The sequence below is a fragment of the Lathamus discolor genome, chromosome 10, assembly GCF_037157495.1.
Source record: "Lathamus discolor isolate bLatDis1 chromosome 10, bLatDis1.hap1, whole genome shotgun sequence".
Lineage (NCBI taxonomy): Eukaryota > Metazoa > Chordata > Aves > Psittaciformes > Psittacidae > Lathamus > Lathamus discolor.
The window spans coordinates 2,268,349-2,288,130 of record NC_088893.1 but is presented as its reverse complement, the minus strand read 5'-3'; the positions used below and the strand labels follow the sequence as shown (position 1 = coordinate 2,288,130).

Here is a 19,782-nt window from a genome sequence, read left to right as displayed (position 1 = left end):
TCTTATTTGAAAAGTGGAAGACCCTGTGGGCAAGCTTGCCTTGAAACAGCAGGGTGTCCTCGTTGATTCAGGTCAGCAGCTTAGGCCAGTCCCATTATTTACAACAGAGTAAGAATCAGGAGTTTTACAGCACATTTCCTGTCAACTGAAGAGTAGTTTTACCTCTGAGGTAAGATAGCATAACTTACACATGTAGTAGCAGACAGATCCAGAGATATCTATTTGCAGTATTTTACAGAGCAGTAGTAAAACAACTTTCAATAAACTATGGCCTAAATTGAGGAAGGAGGGAAAAGGTCAATAAACAGTATTAAAATTTCCTAATTTGATCCATTTGCTGACAACAAACACAGATTGGGCAAAGTACCAGGCAACTCCAACAGAACTAGCAAGGTTAATGGAGCTGCTGCTATAACATATTGTAGATCTAGTAGTGTCAGTGGCGATAGTGGTAATGTTGTAAACACAGTTTGTTTTCCATCTGGTGCATGGTATATGCCCTTGATGAAAGGGTGCTGCATTATGCATTTCTTTTCTCCTAAATTTATTTACTCCTGAAAATTTAAAAGGTTTTAATAGCCATATTCAGAGAGAGAAATTCTGCTTTTAACGAATCCTTATAAAAGATTTGCTTAATGAGGTTAAGGACAATATTAAATAAGAAATATTCTCACAATAAGCATGGGATTCCCCTTCCCCCCCAAAAAAAAGACCCCGCAAAAGACAACCAAAAACCAAAGAGTAGAACTACTTCTGCAACTGAATGCCATCAGATAGTTGATGTGAATGATCCCTAAGTCTGGAATGGAGAATAATAACATTTTACATTTATATTCATCCTGAGCATTTTACAAATTACATAAAACACAATTGTGAAGCTATAAATTAAAACTATGAAAGATCTATGTTCCAAGGCAAATTAAAATCAATGGAAGGTCTTAGCTTCATTGCAATTGACTTTGGATCAGGCCTTGAGAGATCACTAATATAAAAATAAAGTACCTTTCAGTAGCGTTTCATGCTGACATGCAGTACTTGTGAGCCTCAGATTCAGCTTCATCCTGTACTCTTAAAAATACACACTGCTGAGCGTGTAGTTTTAATTCTCTTAATCAATGTTTTCAACCAGTATTCTGGTGAAGCCTTGATCTGAAATATAATCACTCTTTTCATCAAAATATTTACAAGTAAAAGTGCGGAGCCTTGAACATTCATGTTTGAATTGTGGATGGTATCTATGGTTACAATGTATTATAGATGGTAGAGAACAACACACTGCGCGAAAGAACTGCAATCAGAAAGCATGTAAGCCTAAAGGAGACAGCACATTGCCTAGAGAAATGGTGTGTATATTGCAGCAAGCTGATTAGAAGCAATAAGCAAAGGGGGAGGGAAACTGCCTGTAAGTAGTCACATGCTGGCATTAAATAAATATGAAATAGAAGTTCAGGACTCTGCAATGGCCACAGGGACAGGCATACCCAAAGGTGATGGGCTATTTAGGAAGGCAGAGAAAGATGGCTTGTCATTCCCCATGATCCAGTCTGCTACCTTGTATGTCTGAAATGACATATGTCTTCTCCCTTTGCTTCTGATGCTAACACAGGTACTGGATCAGGTGCGATTAGAAAGGAATAGTTGTCTTTGTCACTAAGAGAACACCTTACTGAGTTAGACTTATCTGCTGTAAATCTTGTTATCAAGACTATGAAATCACCAATAGTCTTACCAGCCTATTTTTCCTACCAGAGAAGGTGCAAAATATTGGTATGAAATAATATATATAACGTAAGAGAGCAGAGTTAGAAAGAAAGGGAGAGATAAAAAGAAGAGAAAAGATGACGTTAAAAAATTCACAGATATCCATATTGAATTGTCAAAAAAGTGAAAACAGATTCAAAGAAACTTTGAATGAAACATGACTGTGTTCTCTCAAACATTCTGAGCATGCACTAACAGAACACAAAGAAAGTGAAAAAAAATCAGTTCCAGTTGACTATACTTCCTTTGGTTTGTTCAGGTTTAGAGAAAAGAAAAATCAAATCTGACTTGTTAATTATATTTGTTGTCAGGTAGAAAGTATTAGAACTGTTCTGAAGAAGCTTGTTGAAGAACAATTTTTGTGAGAGAAACCACTTTCTAAACTGTAGAATCTGGATCTCATATACATACTCCAAATTCTAAAGTAGCCATTATATTTTTAAGGTATATTCTATACAGGCTTCGTTTAGGTTGAGTTCTCCAGTATTTCATTCATATTTTTAAGAGGGTTTTTGAAAATGCTCCATTTTCACTCTTCAACATAATGCAAAAAGAGATTTTCTACTGAGAGGCTGGAATAGGAAGATAATTTCTCAACAGTGCTGCTCAATGTTACTGACAACAGCACCCTCACCCCCTCTCACTTTTTTATATCTTTCTTAATGTTATAGCAAAATAATATGACTGTGTATATGGTGTTCAAATGACAGTATAATTTCATCAAAACTATTTACAACGAAAGCACACTATTTATCTCAGATATCAGATATACAGAAAAAGTATTTAGGCTACATATTCACCAAAGTCTATGTCAGTTATTACATAATGGTACATGACAACTGCCAAGTCACCAGCAATGATGAGGAGTATATGGCACTGGAGCTATTTAAGCAACTAAGATAAACACACTCATTGTAACAAATTACTGTTCACACACACATTATGCATTATTTTTCGTCCTGAGTTTAAAATAGTTAAGACAGAAAGCATAAAGGAGAAGATGTATTATCATCATCATTACTATTATTATTACTATTATTATTACATTGCAAAATGACTCTTATTTAGTTATAGGACCCTGACAAGCAAGGAGAGAAACCCGTACTACCTGAATTCATTAGTCCTGTTACTTATTATGCTTCTCTAAACATATGATTACATGAAATTGCTCCACTTTTGTCTAACTCCTTGTCACTATGCGCTATCAAGCCCTTGTCATGAATGATGCAGTTCACTAGGATACCATCCTTTTCCCTTAAAAAACATCCTCCATTCTGCATTCCTGCTGTAACACAGAAAATCAACTTCTAGCAATTACCAGTTTGTATGAAAACAGACACTGGAAAAAAGTTCCTGATATCACAGGTGTTTTTTCTTTTATTTTTAATAAAGAGGGAACAGTAATTTGTTTCAATTGCTTTAGCAATATAAAATATTCCTGTGTATTTAAAAAACTCTAAATCTGAAGTATATGAGCTTAAAGACTGAGAATCCAAAAGAGCAAAACCCTTTAATGACACGTACTTTTGAAAACCATTCAACCCTGGTATTCCATGGTATTAAACATGGTAGCAGTAATATTTATTGTCTACAGATTAAATTCTTCAGGATAGAAAATGTTTATTCAGTGTATATACAGTACCTAACATGATCAGGGGTTTGATATCAAATAGCAATTTCTACTGCTACCGAAATAAAAGTCTTCTCCATGCTGAAATACAAAGGAAATGGCAAAAATGATTAAGTTAGGGTATGTTTTCACTTCTTCCTATTTAACACTGGATATTTCACACATGAAAGTTTCTAGGTTCATAATACTGAGAACTAGCTATTTGATGAAAGCCTGAAGTTTAGAAATGGATCAAAAATCTAGGTATGTAGGAAATCAAGACTTTCACCCTGCAGTATATTCATAGCTCTCAATGCTGGGATTTGTCATCTTAAATATAACTAAATTCAAATATACCTGAAATGTTATTTCTCACATTCCTAGTTATAAAGTCAAAGTGCAGTATTTGGACTACAAAAGATGCCCAAAATACAGCTGCCTATCACTCCTGGATTACTATATCGTTCCAAATATGGCTAACTACAATTAATAAGCTACATAGTAGTGCACAACACTGTGACTTCCAATATATAGTTAATTACCCCTTTGCATTTGAGCAGCCTTTTTGCTTTTTTTGGAGTAACTGCACATAAGAAAGTGCTAAGATATTTCCAGAAGGCAATACAAAGTAAGCATTCCATTAGCTAACTTTCATTGTATCATTTCAAGAACCAAGCAGCAGTCCCTACACTGCTGCTATTGTGCCATTGCAACAACAAGAACTCTTTATTCACAGGTTACCTTAGAATGTCCCCCAAATCATCTCCAAGAGCAAGGGCTGAAAAACAAACTTGAAATATCCTCATGTTTTAATCCTATTTTTGCCACGATATTATTTGTTCTGTTGGGTATATATTTCCCTTCCATCTGCATTTTCACTTGCCTCCCAACAGCTGCCCAACTTGAACCAAAAAAGAGTGACAGAGATATATTTTTTTTTATATTTTTTAGTCTTTAACTACTCATTCAGAACACAGTCATTTGTAAGGTAGATAATTCCCAGACTGTTTCTGTTTTAATTCCCAAAACTTTTCCTTTTTAGATTTCTGCTTTTCATGGAATCAAGTAATGGCAAATATTCTGTAATATACATGTATATATATATATTTCTCAGTTTATCTTTGATTGACAGATCAACTGAAGAGTTATTTAATGACTATCGTAAATAAGAACTATCTGTCACAAAGCTGCCTAGGTTCATATTTAACCATATTTTATTCCCTACGTAGATACTGTCAGGGCTTGATTTTCCAACAGTCCTAATAATCTTAAAGATAACTTTGAAATTTACTTGCTATCTTTACTGTGATGACCTTGAATGACAGAAACAGTTATGCACATTTTCTGTATTGCAAACTTTTGCCTGCCAGGCACTGAAATATAAACCCTATCTGTTTAGTCCATGATCATTACCATGTTTATTTATTTTTAATAACGCAGTTCAGGAGTTCCGTGTTGTTCCTGGACTTCTTCAGAAAAAAAAACAAAACACTCCATTTGTATTAACAACACAATGGCAATGCTAAATTCGCTTATATGTAAACATATTTCAACATAAGCATCAGACAAAGTGCAAGTCAAACTTGAAATGTTAATGAAGTATCTGAACCGAACCTTTTTTATTCTGCTTGCAAAACAGTACACATGAGGATTACTAGAAACCTCAAGCCACTTCTATGACACTAACTTACCTCATTAGGTGCTTGATTAGGTGAAATTGCACCTAATGATATCTAAGTTACATAGTAAGTGCCACTCATCAAAGATCACCATACAAACTAATTATATCTACTGCTGAACTCTGATTAAAGATAAAAAATGTATCTTATAAGAAGCAGAATCACAAAGGCTTATGAACTGATATTCATACTGTAATTCAAAGTTTGTTCTAAATCATGGTGAAATTACCTAGATTTTGTTGGCTTCAGAGCATTTTTGGGAGCAATTTCACAGACTCTTGTGGGGTATCCAAAGCTGCTGTTCATCTGCTACTCCATACCTCTCTCCTTCTCCCTTGCACTGACAATACTGACTGCAGAAATGCACAGCAACATCAAACTCAAACCTGTTCCTAAAGGAAAAGATTGTTTTTACAGTTTCTGATTGACAGAGTTGTCTTGGGGCAGGGGGACAGCTGGGTTTTTTGCTTTTTTCTTCTTCCTCTGTTTGGACTACTGCACCCCTGCAATTGCTAGTAGAAGTAGGGAGAAGGAATATGGAGTCAGCAGTGAGGAAATCAAAGCTGCCATTTTGACTGTAGCACAGGCTTAGAATGGTCTATGCCCATCTTGAAACTGCACCTTAAGATTTCTCTGCCAAGATATTCATTCATGTGTTCATTTATTTCCATATACCATTTGTGTTGCTTTTACTTTATTTTTTGGATGTGTCTACCAGGTTTGTGTGACAAGGTTTCAGTAGTGGTCGGGCTGCAGGGGTGGCTTCTGTAAGAAGCTGCTAAAAGCTTAACTTGCATCTAATGGAGCTAATGCCAGCCAGCTCCAAGATGGATCTGCCACTGGCCAAGGCTGATGGTGGTAACACCTCTGTGGTAACATGTTTAAGAAGTGAAAAAAACACTGCACAACAGCAATTGCAGCCAGAGAGAGGAATGATAGGAGTGATGGTTAGATGGGAGGAGGGTATTTTAAGATTCAGTTTTAATTCTCATTATCTTACTCTGATTTGGTTGGAAATAAATTAAGTTCCTCAAGTCGGTTTTGCTTGTGTCAGTAACTGGTGAGTTATCTCTCCCTGTCCTTAGCTCGACCCACAAGCCTTTAACTAAATTTTCTCTCCCTTGACCAGCTGAAAAAGGGCGTGATGGAGAAGTGTTGGTGGGTGTCCAGCCACAGTCAACCGACCACAATAAGATGGATCTTGCTTCTAACAGCCAGGACATTGTCATATGATATTTTGAGAACTGTTCAGGGAAAAAAAAAAAAAAAGAAAAGAAAAGGAGAACCAAAATACAAACTTCAAACATTGGGCATGGAATAATAGACTTCGGAAATTACATTCCTGCTCGCTGGGGGTTTCAAACATTCTGTTTTCTAAAGACAAACATGAGAAACAAAGGTCACAATGGTCTGACCTCAATGTTTTTTCATCTCTTTTCTTACATTCTGGAAGCTTGTATCCTCTATATCAGAATGTGGAGAGTCACATTCATTTATTTCCTTATTAATAGGTTATATTAGGTATTTTGTACAAATAGCAACCTATCCAACACCAGGATGCTCTCATCTCACTCTGTAACACTAAGGGTCAGAAAACCACTTATGATCAGGGATCATAAGTGAAACCACTCATGATCAGGGAAAGAGTTTTTAAGCTTTTCTCTGCCTACCTGAATATGGGGATTTAAAACCGTGTCTGTCATAACTCTTAACTATTCCAGAATATTCTGCAACAGAGCTCCTTATTCCATCTGCTGTGGGAACTCAAAGGAGCTGCATCTGCCCTACTTTGTACAAAGCACTTCAGTTGGAATAGAAGTGAACATTACTACTCAAATTTGTGTGCTGACTTTAAAGAAATCAGATCACACTCTAAGAGAGGTGCAAGAGGTAAGGATTTGCCTAGGGCCTTAGGTCTCCCCTGTCAAGTCCTATTACTAGGAAACAGTCTTAATGGGTGACATCCACAAACAAGAAGCTACTGGATCCCTTGGCTAGCATGCATGTGTTCTGTGCCAGAAGAAAATTCATAATCTCATCCAATAAAATTAAAATTACTAGTGTCCTTAAATTCTGTTCTCTTTTTTAATTAAGTTTCACCAAAAAAATCAATACTTCTACATCTTCATACTTGTTGATTCAATTATAAACCGATGTGGCAAAGACTGTTATTGCCAAATGTAAGCGTCTCTTCTCTGCAAAGGCTGAACTTCATAATGCATTTTGCCAAAGCAAAAAAACAATCTCCACACGAAAAGCAAAAATCCCCAGCAAAACACACCAAGAATCCTCAGATCTGTATGTGCAGAGTGCCTCACAAATGCACTGTGCTAAGCAGCAAAAATAATTTTTTGCTTACATGTTTAGACCATCAAATCAAGCAAGTACAACAATTCCACACATTTTTTTTTTCCTTCACAGTATATCATTCTGCACTCTAGATTAAAAAAAAAACCAAGTGACTTACTACTTACCAGTCTTTTCTTCTGTTCTCTTCAAGACTGGCAACTATTCACTCATTCAGTAATGCTGAAAACCAAAAAAGGAGTAATGTTTATTTCAGGAGTCAAGGTCCAGCTTAAGTTGATATACATGCCCCACATTCAGCATTTTTTTGCACGCATTTAAACATGACATAGTAAAAAAACTGTTAAACTGTTCTACAAATTGCTACAAGTTTTCCCATAACCAAAATCACTGCAATAGATGGAAACATGTCTATGTATCATAGAATCATAGAATAGTTAGGGTTGGAAAGGACCTTAAGATCATCTAGTTGCAACCCCCCTGCCACGGGCAGGGACACCTCACACTAAACCATCCCACCCAAGGCTTCATGCAACCTGGCCTTGAACACTGCCATGGATGAGTATTCACAACCTCCCTGGGCAACTCATTCCAGTGCCTCACCACCCTAACAGTAAAGAACTTCCTCCTTATACCCAATCTAAACTTCCCCTGTTGAAGTTTTAACCCATTACCCCTTGTCCTGTCACTACAGTCTCTGATGTAAGAAAATATCTGCTTCTCCAGCCCCATTTATTAAGTCTCTCCAGTCTTTAAGTATGATTCATCTACATGTCATTCTTATATGGTCTCAATGCAGAGACAAATTACAACAATTTACAACTTAATCACAAATTACAACTATCTACAGCTTTGTATTTACACCATTACTAATAATGGAAATAAGAGTTCAGAGAACTCAAAAAGCATCATGACTGCACATAGTCAAAATAACCTTATGCCAGTTATATTTCTCTGGTGTTTTCTTCAGAAGTGTAGAAGATACAGCTCATGACTAACTCAAAGAGTCTCTCAAAGTTACAGCCAGTTGTTCATTTGAAGATTAAATTAAAATAAATAAATAAATCAGTCTCAGAACACATCGGGGGGGGGGGGGTGGGGGTGGGTGGGGAGAAGTAATTACAGGAAATACACAGCTTTATAAAGAAGCCAAAATATTTTTTCAGTTTGTGGCAAAATGTCATGTATATACACAGTTATACATACACACTGTCCATATGGATTTCTTTTTATAGCTCAGTACTTTCTTTCCTCATTCTCTTTCATCACACAAGTTCATTACAGCATTTCAGGCATAATTTCATTAACAAGAGCTTCATTTAGCTTGGATTGCACTGAGAGCTATCTAGTCTATCATGAGGGGTTAAGGGTATGCCTTTGGTTGCTTTTGAACCTCAGTGCTCCCCACAAGTGGAGAGCTGACCGGAACTGCTTTCAGTGACAAGGAGGCTGGCAAAGCTGGTAAAATAGCAACAACAGAGAACAGCTCTTAAAGAGTAAAATGAATTTGTATACAATGCTCTGTTCTGAGACAATTAAGAGTTTCATCTACAGCAGCTTGTTACCAAAGTAGTGCCAGAAGTGTTTATTAATTAAAGGTGTTTTTTCATCCTTAGCTCCTTTGTGAAGAAAGTGAGAATTAGCCTACTGTTTCTGGGGAATTACAGTTTTCTAATCATTTAAAAAATGAGGGCGACTAGTTCTGCCACCTATTTGCCCTGCAAACATTCTGCCTCTTATACATGCCAGAAATTATGACAGCTCTCTTTCAGACTGCCTATACATTACTTTAAATACTTCTGTACATATTTTTGAATTATTTTGTGCATCAACCAAAATCTGTGCTGGTGTTCTTTTAAAGCAACTCTGCTCTTTGCTTTCAAAAGAACATGTTTCATTCCCCTAAAGAAGCTCAGAACATCAAGGAAAATAACATCAAGTGATAGTGGGTTCAAACGTATTTCTAATCTTTACAACCCTTCAGTAGTTACATTAAAAAAGTGAGGCATAATTTATTTCTGATGAAACAGAGCTGCTCAGCTTTCTGCTAATAGGATCCTCAGGGCAAAAGGGGTAGGGAAAGCACTGATAAAAGACGAGAGCTTCATTTTACTTTTTTTTTTTTTTCCCTAGTCTGGAAACAATAAATTAATAATAGTGTTTACTCTGATTATCGTTGATTTAGGATAAATTGTTCTCATTTAGCAAATGGGGAAATGCCATTCAGTGCTCAAGGGGTTGAGAATATAAATTTATGCCAAAGGCAACAACTGAAGACACATATACAGACCCATTCTGAATTCCTGGGTTAATTCCAATCATTGTTGATAGTAGGGAGGCTGATATTCTAGTAACATTTACCAGTTTAATGATGCAAGTTGGCACTCCTTTTCCCTCCTCTTTCTTTCCTTCCCCTTCTGCCCTCCTCATGAAACATTTGGGTTTTTTTAATCCTTGAGGGGTCACTGGCTTTTAAGTTTCTCTTACCTCTTTTAGGAAAAGCCAGTACAATTCTTTCTCAGCAGTACACACCTACGTTTCGCTACTGCTCATCCAAATGTGTTCTTCAACCAGCCAATTCTTATTCAATTAGGTACAATTACTGAGGAAAACGTAAGAACCTTAAATCAGCATACTGTCCTATTTAAAAAACAAAAAAGTACTTCTCAAAAATTGTCATGCAGGCAATAGAAACACCATTACTCAGCTAAGAAATCAGCTTGGACTAAGTATACTATTATGTGGAGGATTGGCTTGTTGAAAAAGGTCAAAAGGTCACGTTCCCATCAACGAGCTGAAACAAGACATCTGTGTAGAACATGGTGCAAACCTCTCACACCAGATAATGAGGAAATGAAGGACACCGGCAAACAGCAACATACTATGACCAATCACAGCCAAGGACACTAAGTGATAAGTGCATGAGAAGGAGGATGGTGGGGGGATGTATGGTGTAGCTGCAAAAATATAGAGCTTACACAATGCCTTATTTGTGCCAGAACCAATCAAGTGCCTAGTATTTGCATATTCACTGTTATATTAACCGAAGGTAGAAGCCCAATAAATGAAGCTTGCTGGTAACTCATATTGAGTCGTCCAAGTCTTCCTTTCACGACACTATTAGAAGTGTTTTCATTTCTTTAAAATGCTGTATTATCATCATACTTCCTATGCTTGAAAATAATGGAAGAGGATACATAATATGGTGGTGAAGCTGATGGCATATAGCAAAAGCTTCAGGCTAGGACTGCATTTCCTCCTATGGCAGTATCACCATTTATTACCACTCATTAAAATTTAATTTTATAGAGCATCTTTGAAAGGTCATTTTTAAAATGGGAGCACTGTAGCCAATATTACTGACTAGTTAACCACTTTGAGAACACAAATCTTAGCAGATTTCTTCTTTTAAATTATTAAAGATAAAGCATAAATCTGATTAATTAGTTTTGTTTTTTAAATAAAAAGTAATTTATTATATCCTATTAAGCTGGCACAGTCATTTGTTTTGGTTTCTCCTGATAAATACCTTAATCTTTAAAATGTCATTCTGTTACTACGATGATGGTTGAGTAGGTATTCATTACCTCACATGGCATTTACTGTATCCTGAAACAGTATGTACCTTAATGTTTTAGTCACTCTTTTCATAGGTACTACAGTTTACATTTAAATGCAGTGTATGGAAGTAATAAAATATATCCAGAAAAATAAAATCAAAGGTTAGATTAGAAAACAAAAAATGGATACCTAGATTAGCCTCCAAAGTGCCCAGTAGGCATATCCCAATAGCATATTCATTATTTCAATCTTATGTACAATTTGATGGTGCTTAGAAATGCATCTTGGCAAGTGTTCAGGGCATCACTGCCTCATACATAAGCTACCAATGCAACTTGTATCCAATTCATTTTTTTTTCAAGTGAAATTCAATTACAAGTGCATAGAAGATAGGTTTTAGTTGTTAAAAATGGGAATTTAAACCTGAAACTCAATTTCTTTACTGCTAGTTTACAGACACACTTGATATGAGCTATAACTTGTTCTGACAGCTTCTCCCTCTTGGCATGAAGACTGCGCTGACGTTTGAATGTTGTCAATGGCTTTCAGCACCCTCAGCTATGGTTTTGAAATTATTAAATAATGACACAATGGGATAAGTTTGATATACTTCTCAGTAGCTATATTTTTACTTATAAAATGCTGACATTCTCTTTTGAAGGGTCTTCCTTTTCAAATTTGAATGCTTTACGAAACAATACAACTGTATGTAACAACATTCTTCTCATCCACACTATTAACCAAAAGAGCAGAACACGCATTGTTGTTCTCTAAATGAAGTACTGGCTATGACCTGAACTAAACAAGTATTTGTACTGTGCTGCTGGACTGGACAGAAGTAGCCAAGAAGAACTTTTTTTCCACAATGGGAGAAAGGAAAAAAGCTGTAACAAGAGAGACATACCAGTGTCACAGGACAAACCCACAGCTAAAAGATCTGTAAAAGCAAGCCTCCGATTCCTATTTCTTGTCCCTGCAGTGGCACACACTGCCATAGGAATGTTTTTTGAAATACTTAAAAATACATTTATTAAAATTTCAGGATGAATTTGCAAATATGCAAACAAAACTTTGCTCATCTATCTTTGGCTACAAAGCCTTTTTAGAGCCTTTTACTGAACACTAGCTCATATCAGGTAAATTGGGTTACTTTCTGAGACCATGATTAAATTGCTTAAGATGTGTCTTCATCACATTCTCAGCATCACCACAATTTACATTTCAGAGGGAAAAAGTAATATTACCAAGCCTTAAAGAAAAAGAAATAAAACTGAAACTAGACAAGCCCTACAATCAAATTGAGGCTTCTTTCTAGGATACTTAAGTCAGACATTTAGAATAGAACGTAATAATAAATAATTATCACACACAGAAACTGAAGAACATCAAAATTGCAAGGTGCAGATTTCATCTTCTCTTTAATACGATTACCATATTTACAACACACTGTTCAAAGACCTCTCAAAGCAGAATGACATCTGTAACAGATGTATGCTCCTAACTTCCATCTACTAGTCTTAAGAACACCTGCTTAGCTCTAAAATCGATACATCTTTTATTTTCCATTTTTTTCTAAAGATTTTAAGAACATTAAGAACATTTAAGAACATTTCTGTCACTAGTTTTTGAGGTTTAGGCAGGACTGCAGAGTTTCAAACTGTGTACAGGTCCAAACCAAGCAGCAATTAAGAATTCCTCTATACAAGTCTTCTCAGAAGACTAATCCAATAGTTACTTTCAGCATAGGCTGCAGTCAGAGCTCCACACTAAATGTTTTAGCAGTCAACCTTCTTTTAAATGCACATCCAGAGATTACCCTGAGAATAATACAGCCTAGTTAGCAGCTGGTACATGCACACAGGACAGGGGATGCCTTGATTGAATCATTTGGTTAGACTGATCAGATTCAAACTCAAGATATCAAACTGCTCCTAGAATAATGAACTAGTAGGTGCATGAGCTATTCTGATGGTGAATACCTTTAGTCCTTGAAACTGAAGGTATTCCAGACTGCTACAAGTAATGCAAGATTCAGTAGGATGGTTGAATTGACTTCTACTCTTTGGACTGCTTCTATGTTTTATAATGAAATTACAACAGACCAGTTAGGAAGTGAAGACCTGAGGCAGACATATTAAATATAACCATGTCCTAGTGTTAAATGGCATCAGTAGGTACAAAGTGTGCCTGCTGTGATCTCATCTTGTAAGTAGATGTCAAAGTATAAAAGCTACAAGAAAACCTGCTTTAATAAGAAATCCAGTCCAACAGAAACACCAGATTACTGTAAAAACAAAGTAATTTCTTTTTTTTTTTTTCAAATATATTCTTGAGGCCACAGGCTTGGCTAAACTGCAGAGAAACATCCAAGCGATTGTACCTCTAGGTATCAAATTATCATTCTGATCTGCACCAGAGAAAGAGTAAACTTTAAAAACCCACAGTGCGATATTATACAAATGTTTTTCAGTACAGTGGATTGAATTCTGTCATTCTGGTAACAAGAAACAACCTTCAGATAATGCATCACCAAAGTATAAAGTAAATAAAATGTAAAGTAGAAACAGATGTAAACCTTAATCCAGAGAAAAACTTGAGCTACAATGCTCTCCCTGAAGTGTTCACATTTTCATTTTGTTACTCTAAAGAAAACTCAGGACTTCAGACCCCAAGCAAGACCCTTATCTGCACAGTGACATCAGTACATCCACAAAGCAACATAATGAATGCATTTGATTCCAAATTCATGTCTTCCATAAGGCCTTCAAAGTTCTTTCAACATACTTGCTTTCTGCTGGTAATAATTCCTAGACTTCAGCAGTCATGGCAAGACTTGCCCTGCAAAGGCTCTGATAAAACAATTTCCACAACCTCCCCACACAGAAAGTAGCAAATCTGCCTGAACACTGTCATCCCCAGAGTTTTTGATCACACCATTTTCTGATGACCTTACCTGTTATTTTCATAAATTCTTTTACATATATTTTAAAAGGTCTTTTTTAACCAGGTCACTAAGTTTTGGAGAGTATAGGAATATGAAGCAATAATTCATATCAGGAAGCAAAATGTCTTTTCAGATGTAGTTTGCAAACTCACCCTTTGTTTGCTATATACTGCCTATTTTTTAAATCACGCACAAATCATCTCCAGTACCATGGAAATAATCAACAGAGAATCAAAACCTGGAGCTTCTACTAGAGCACAAATCAAAGCTGTTGGAATCCAACAGCTGGAGCCTGTCTCATTATTTCACCATGCTTTGATGTGCTTTTCAGCCAAGTATCTTAGAGAATTCCTTGCCGATATGTCTATCTACAAATTCGACATTGCTTACGCGTGATAGTTTCCAACAGAGATAAATACTGCAACTGAGTTCTCATTTAAAAAAGAAACACAAAAGAACCAAAAAAAACCCACAACCACAACTTTTTTGTTTTTTCCCTTATCTTTTATTAAGTAGAAAATCCTGTAAATAGAGGAACTAAAAATCAGCTGCATCTAATAAAAGTATCAAGTTTGTTATTGACTTTGAGCTGGTAGTTTCCATTAGATTATCCATCATACTTTTATTATGTGATCAACTGCCTAATTAATTTTGTACTTGTGCATTTAGGCAGAATACTGTATGTTTCAATGGGTTTTACTATAATCCTGCACCTGCGGCCTCAGAGATTTAGACAGCTCTCTATCATAGGTTTATATTGTGCTATAATCATGTCAGCTGGAGTACAGTTCAAGCTATTCAGTCTGTTGAATTATAACAGTATTTAATTTCAGATGCGCTAGAAAATTTGCATCTGCGGTTATGTGTCTTTGGACTTTAATCAGATAAAAGTCAGTGAGAGATATTAAGAGAGTTAGATACAATATTTTGCTCAGACAGTTTTAGTGGATATATCAGACACTGTTTTGATTTTCCCTGCTTATCTAGTAATATGAACAGATGCAATCATGCTATTGTATAATGAATGTTGATTGCCAACAGTATTTGATTTTGCAACCATTCTGTAGTGATAATTAAAGATAACTTGATATCCTATACAGTGATAGTTAAAGATTGCTTTGTGTGCCTTACTGTATAAATAAATGCCATAAAGAATGAATGTGTTCTCTATAACTTTTTAACGGCATACATTTCAGGATAGAAAATAGTCACAAGTCTTGGTAATAAAAATATTGAAATGCAAATGAAAGCCTTCATTCCAAAATTTGCATTATTTATGGAATCATAAAAACACAGACTGATTTGGGTTGAAAAGGACCTTAAGATCATGCAGTTACAACCCCCTTCCACACACAGGGACACCTTCCACTAGATCAGGTTGCTCTAAGCCCTATCCAATCTGGCCTTGAACACTGCCAGGGATGGAGCATCCAAAGCTTCCTTGGGCAGCCTGTGCCAGCGCCTCAGCACCCTCACAGGGAAGAACTTCCTTATATCTAACCTGAACTTCCCCTGTTTCAGTTGATCTCATCACCCCTTGCCCAATCCCTACAGTCCCTGATGAAGGTCCCTCTCCAGCATCCTTGTAGCCCCCTTCAGACACTGGAAGCTGCTCTGAGGTCTCCACACAGCTTCTCTTCTCCAGGCTGAACAGCCCCGGCTTTCTCAGCCGGTCTTCATATGGGAACTGCTCCTTTATTTTCTCTTGGTTTGTGACATTTAGCGATAGTACTTCATAATGCATTAGCTATAATTTCTATAGAAAGGACAAGACATGAAGTTTCATGTAAGCTATACTACTATGCACTGATCACACCTGACCTGCTCCAAAGAGTGCTGTAGCCAATGGTAGTCTCTTCTAGGATTCCTGTAAGCTTCAAATAAGATCAACTTGTTGTGGACATATAAACATCTATTATACCATTCAGAAGCCTTACAAAGGAAACATATAAATGTACTTTTTCCACTAATAAACTTCTCCCGAATTCAGAATTCTATGCCATTATAATTTTGGCCAAACCTGGATATTCAAAATAAACCATACAAAAAAGATTAGATAGGACCTGAGTTAAGAGTTGACCTCTTCTCAGTAGTAGTCCAGAACAAGTATGGATCGGCTCAGAATACAGAGATTTTTTTCTTTTCTTTTTTGGGGAGTTTAAGGAGGTTTTTTGGGGCCTAATGGCTCTGCAGTTCTTGTGTGCAGTGGAAGAAATCTGCCACATCCCTGCAAGTGTTGCTTCAGTCATATCCAGCACATTCAGTAAACATAGCATATGTGAGACAACACAGAAATGCATCTTTATTCACTTGGGCATTGGTGTACCCTCTCTGATCACAGTACACTCAGGAAGGCAGAGAAGCAGAAACTCCTGCCTTTGTACTCTCGCAATCAAGTCCTTTTCTGACTGTTTTGAATACTGAAGATGCAGACATGGCCTTAGCCAAATGTCCATCAACATTATGCCCCCAACCTTGCAAACTGCTACATGCCAGCTTGAAATTGAGCAAGTATGCTTTGGAACAATGGAAGTCACCTGTGTATATATGCATTAGCAGGATCAGGATCATGGTCCAGTACATCACATAACATATTTAACGACTTCCACTTAAAGCTATTTCAGTCTCCAAACATGCAAATATTCTATGTACTACTTTAGTAACTGCTTCTGTCTGCACTTTTTGAGTCACAGTTGCTCTGTACAGCATTAGGTAACTGACATGTACTTCCAATGCCAGTATTATTTGTTCCTTTTTTTCTCTAGTTATATGTTTCACTTTTAATCATAATTCAACAGACAACACTGAGCTTCTTAGTCCTCACAGCTTCACAGTGAACTCAGTGAACTAAGAAGCTGGTGAACTCCTCATAAATGACAAAAGCACTTTCATTGCAGCAGTTCTTCCTGTCTTAGAAAGGATGTGTTTTAGGTGCTGAAACTTGCAGTTAAATTATCTTAATTTTTGATGTAAGCCTTAGTCTTTGAGTATGTTGTGAGCTATATTCTCCCCCCACCTTCCTGTCCCGTAAGAACTTCAAGACTAACATCTATACAGATTCTTCTGGATCACTGATAATTTGAAGCTGATAATTATTTCTGTTTTCCAACAAGAAACAGAAAGACACTTGTGCCTCTGAAGTATTTCCACTGTGTGTCATTGTGTATGTCAGAAAGATATCAGTTTCCTGCGATCTAAGAAAGCATTTCTGCTGACATTCTTCTTATGACTTTTCATTCCAATTTATAAAGTTACCTATTAAGGAATTTTTATGATACCATCTACTTCCTACAGAGGCTATCACCTAAGCCTTGATTAGTTCACAGGAGATCAAACTACCTAACAAGTTACTGTCAGTTGTAGTTTTAAGACTAGAACTAGGTCAGGTTTATTACCTACATCAATTCTTTCATGTTGCAAAGCAAAGACAAAAAAAAAAGGATTTTAGAAAAAAAAGAGGAAAACAGGACTGAAAGTCTAACTAACAGACCTAAAAAATGCTTCTCATCTCAAAAGAGAAATGCCACAAATGATTTTTAAATCACCAAGCCCCCAAGGCTGAAGCCATATAGTCTCTAGCTTTACCTAAGAGACCTTACAGTATTAGAGCAGGTTTTTGTTGCATAGATAGCACACAAGCAGAGTCATTTGTAATATGAAATCCCTTGGATATACATTCAGTAAAGGTTGGGGAAATGATTTGTGCTCTGATGAGGAGAGAAATAGCTTGTGTACAATATTGATCTTCTTCAAGTATTGGAATTGTTCTGGGTTGGTTTGGAGGAGCTACATTACAACAGAAACAACAGTAAAAGCTTTATAAAGTTGTTTTATATCATATTTAGTCACATATTTCTCTTGACATTGCATGATAGCACATCACAGTACAGAATCCTTGATGCCTTCCTGTAACTGTTGTCTTTTCATCATTATCCCTTCTACTGAAGTGTTTTGTTATTTCAGCTTCTGCTAAACTTCAGATCCAGGAAATGCAAACATGTTGCAAGAAAAGAAAATATCTTTTCAAGAAGTAAGAATGTACCTTTACAAAAAGTTGAGACTTTTGATTAAGTTCCAAGGGGTTTCTTTTATTCAGACTGAACTGCTGACCTGTATGTGACCACCATTTCCATGGCTAGGAATAGAAGAAATCATTAGCCCAGAAAATATTTTGGTTTGGTTTGATTTGGTTTTTAAAGTTTTGTTTCTTTTAGGTGCCACATCAGTGATGCTCATGCTTTCAGGCCACCAGCTACTCACTGCATAAGCAGATAGAATAAACCTGCTTTTCCAAAAGCACTGCAGGCAAGGAGATTATGGCTATGGCTACAGCATTCATGGTTGTAAGGGAAAATTCTCATGAACCAAAACTATACTAAAATAGAGAGTTTAAAGGAATGCAGACAAGAGGGTAACATAAAAGCTGTTAGATAAGCACAAATTCCTGCTGAAGTGATGAAATAAACATTATAAATTCTCCTGATTGAACCAACTGAGTTTGGGGATAGGCCATGGCATTAGACACAGATGTTATTAAGATATACTTTGCAAGAACAGGCATCTCAGGAGAGAACATGACTTACACATTTTTGGGTCATGTCTCCTCTCCTGTATCCTCCTTATTCCTGCCAGTACTAATTAATGTACAAGCTCACAAAAACATTGCCAGCAAGTGTGTGACAAGCAGCCTAAATGGGAAGCTTTTCTAGCACTAACGAAACACATGGGAAGTGGAATGAGGTGTAGACAAAGTTCCATCATCCTGACTTTGCCATCTATACAGTTACTGTTGAGTGGAAAACCTATAAAGATCAAGGAAGAGGCTAGATTCACAGTTTACTGATGCTAGACCCTATAAAAAACCATTTACAACAGTCTAAAGACTGTTTTCCCAGTTAAAAAAAGGTGTGCTTACATATCAAAGCCTTTTGAGTCAGAATGCTCAGATCAAACATAGAATGCATGTGGAAACCCAGTCGACAACATTGAAGGACTAAAGCTGTGCATCAGTGTCCGACTCCACACATCTGAACAAAACCAGAATATACCCATAACTATATTCTCCACACAGGTCCCTTTCGTTAGCAGCTCCAGGCATACTTCTGATCATTAGCTACTTCCTCTTGCGAGACAGGGCAATAAAAAAAGAACAAAGCTCACCAGTTGCTTTTCTTAGCAAGGTTTGAGAACAGAAGCTTAGATCTTTCTCTTCTCAAATCTCTTCTTGAATAAGCTACCTGCTTACCCTTGTTAGCTTCCTCTAGAAGTTTAAAGTTCAGGGGGGTACCGACTCCTGAGCTGCAGTGAGGACATCCTTCAGGTAACATCTAAATTTTAATAGAATTAATGCCTTCTTAGCATTTTAGAACAAAACTAAAGCTAAACACAGCAATACAAAATGGGGGAGTGTCGTGGTTTAAACCCAACCACAAACGCTCGTTCACTCATTCCCCCCCTCCCCCTTTTCTCTTTCTCCCTCTTTCTTTCCTTCCCTCCACCCCCCGACCCTCCCCGCTCCTGGAGGGATGGGGAGGAGAATCAAGAGAATGTAACTCCCATGGGCTGAGATAAGAACAGCCCAGTAACTAAGGTATAACACAAACCACAGCTGCTACCACCAATAATAATAATGATAAGAGAAAATAACAAGAGAATACGATACCACCACTGAATGAGTTCGACCCCCCCGCAAAGAGAGCCCATGCCCTTCCGGGTAACTCCCAGTTACCTCCCTGGGCATGACGTACTGTGGTACGGAATACCTCTTTGGCTAGCTTAGGTCAGGTGTCCTGTCTCTGCTTCCTCCCCGCCTCCCCTCGTCCCCGGCAGAGCATAAGACTCACAAAGTCCTTGGCCAGAATAAACATTACTTAGCAACAATTAAAAACAATCGGTGTTATCAGCTGTCTTCCCAGGCTGGA

The 19,782-nt window shown here is 37.0% G+C and overlaps 1 long non-coding RNA gene across 2 annotated transcripts in view; it reads right to left on the bottom strand.

Moving 5' to 3' along the window:
- The window catches only part of LOC136019930 (uncharacterized), a 42,809-nt gene extending 23,265 nt beyond the window's left edge, over nucleotides 1–19,544 (bottom strand). Inside the window, exons 1-4 of one of the 2 annotated variants that reach the window (XR_010615121.1) lie at nucleotides 19,524–19,544; nucleotides 19,107–19,188; nucleotides 7,524–7,578; nucleotides 5,296–6,293 (exon numbers count right to left, since the gene is read on the bottom strand). This is a non-coding gene — a long non-coding RNA (uncharacterized LOC136019930). Of the gene's footprint in view, nucleotides 1–5,295; nucleotides 6,294–7,523; nucleotides 7,579–19,106; nucleotides 19,189–19,523 lie in introns of those variants that run through there. The other variant, XR_010615122.1, reaches the window with a different exon arrangement.
- Nucleotides 19,545–19,782: the final 238 nt, after the last annotated feature.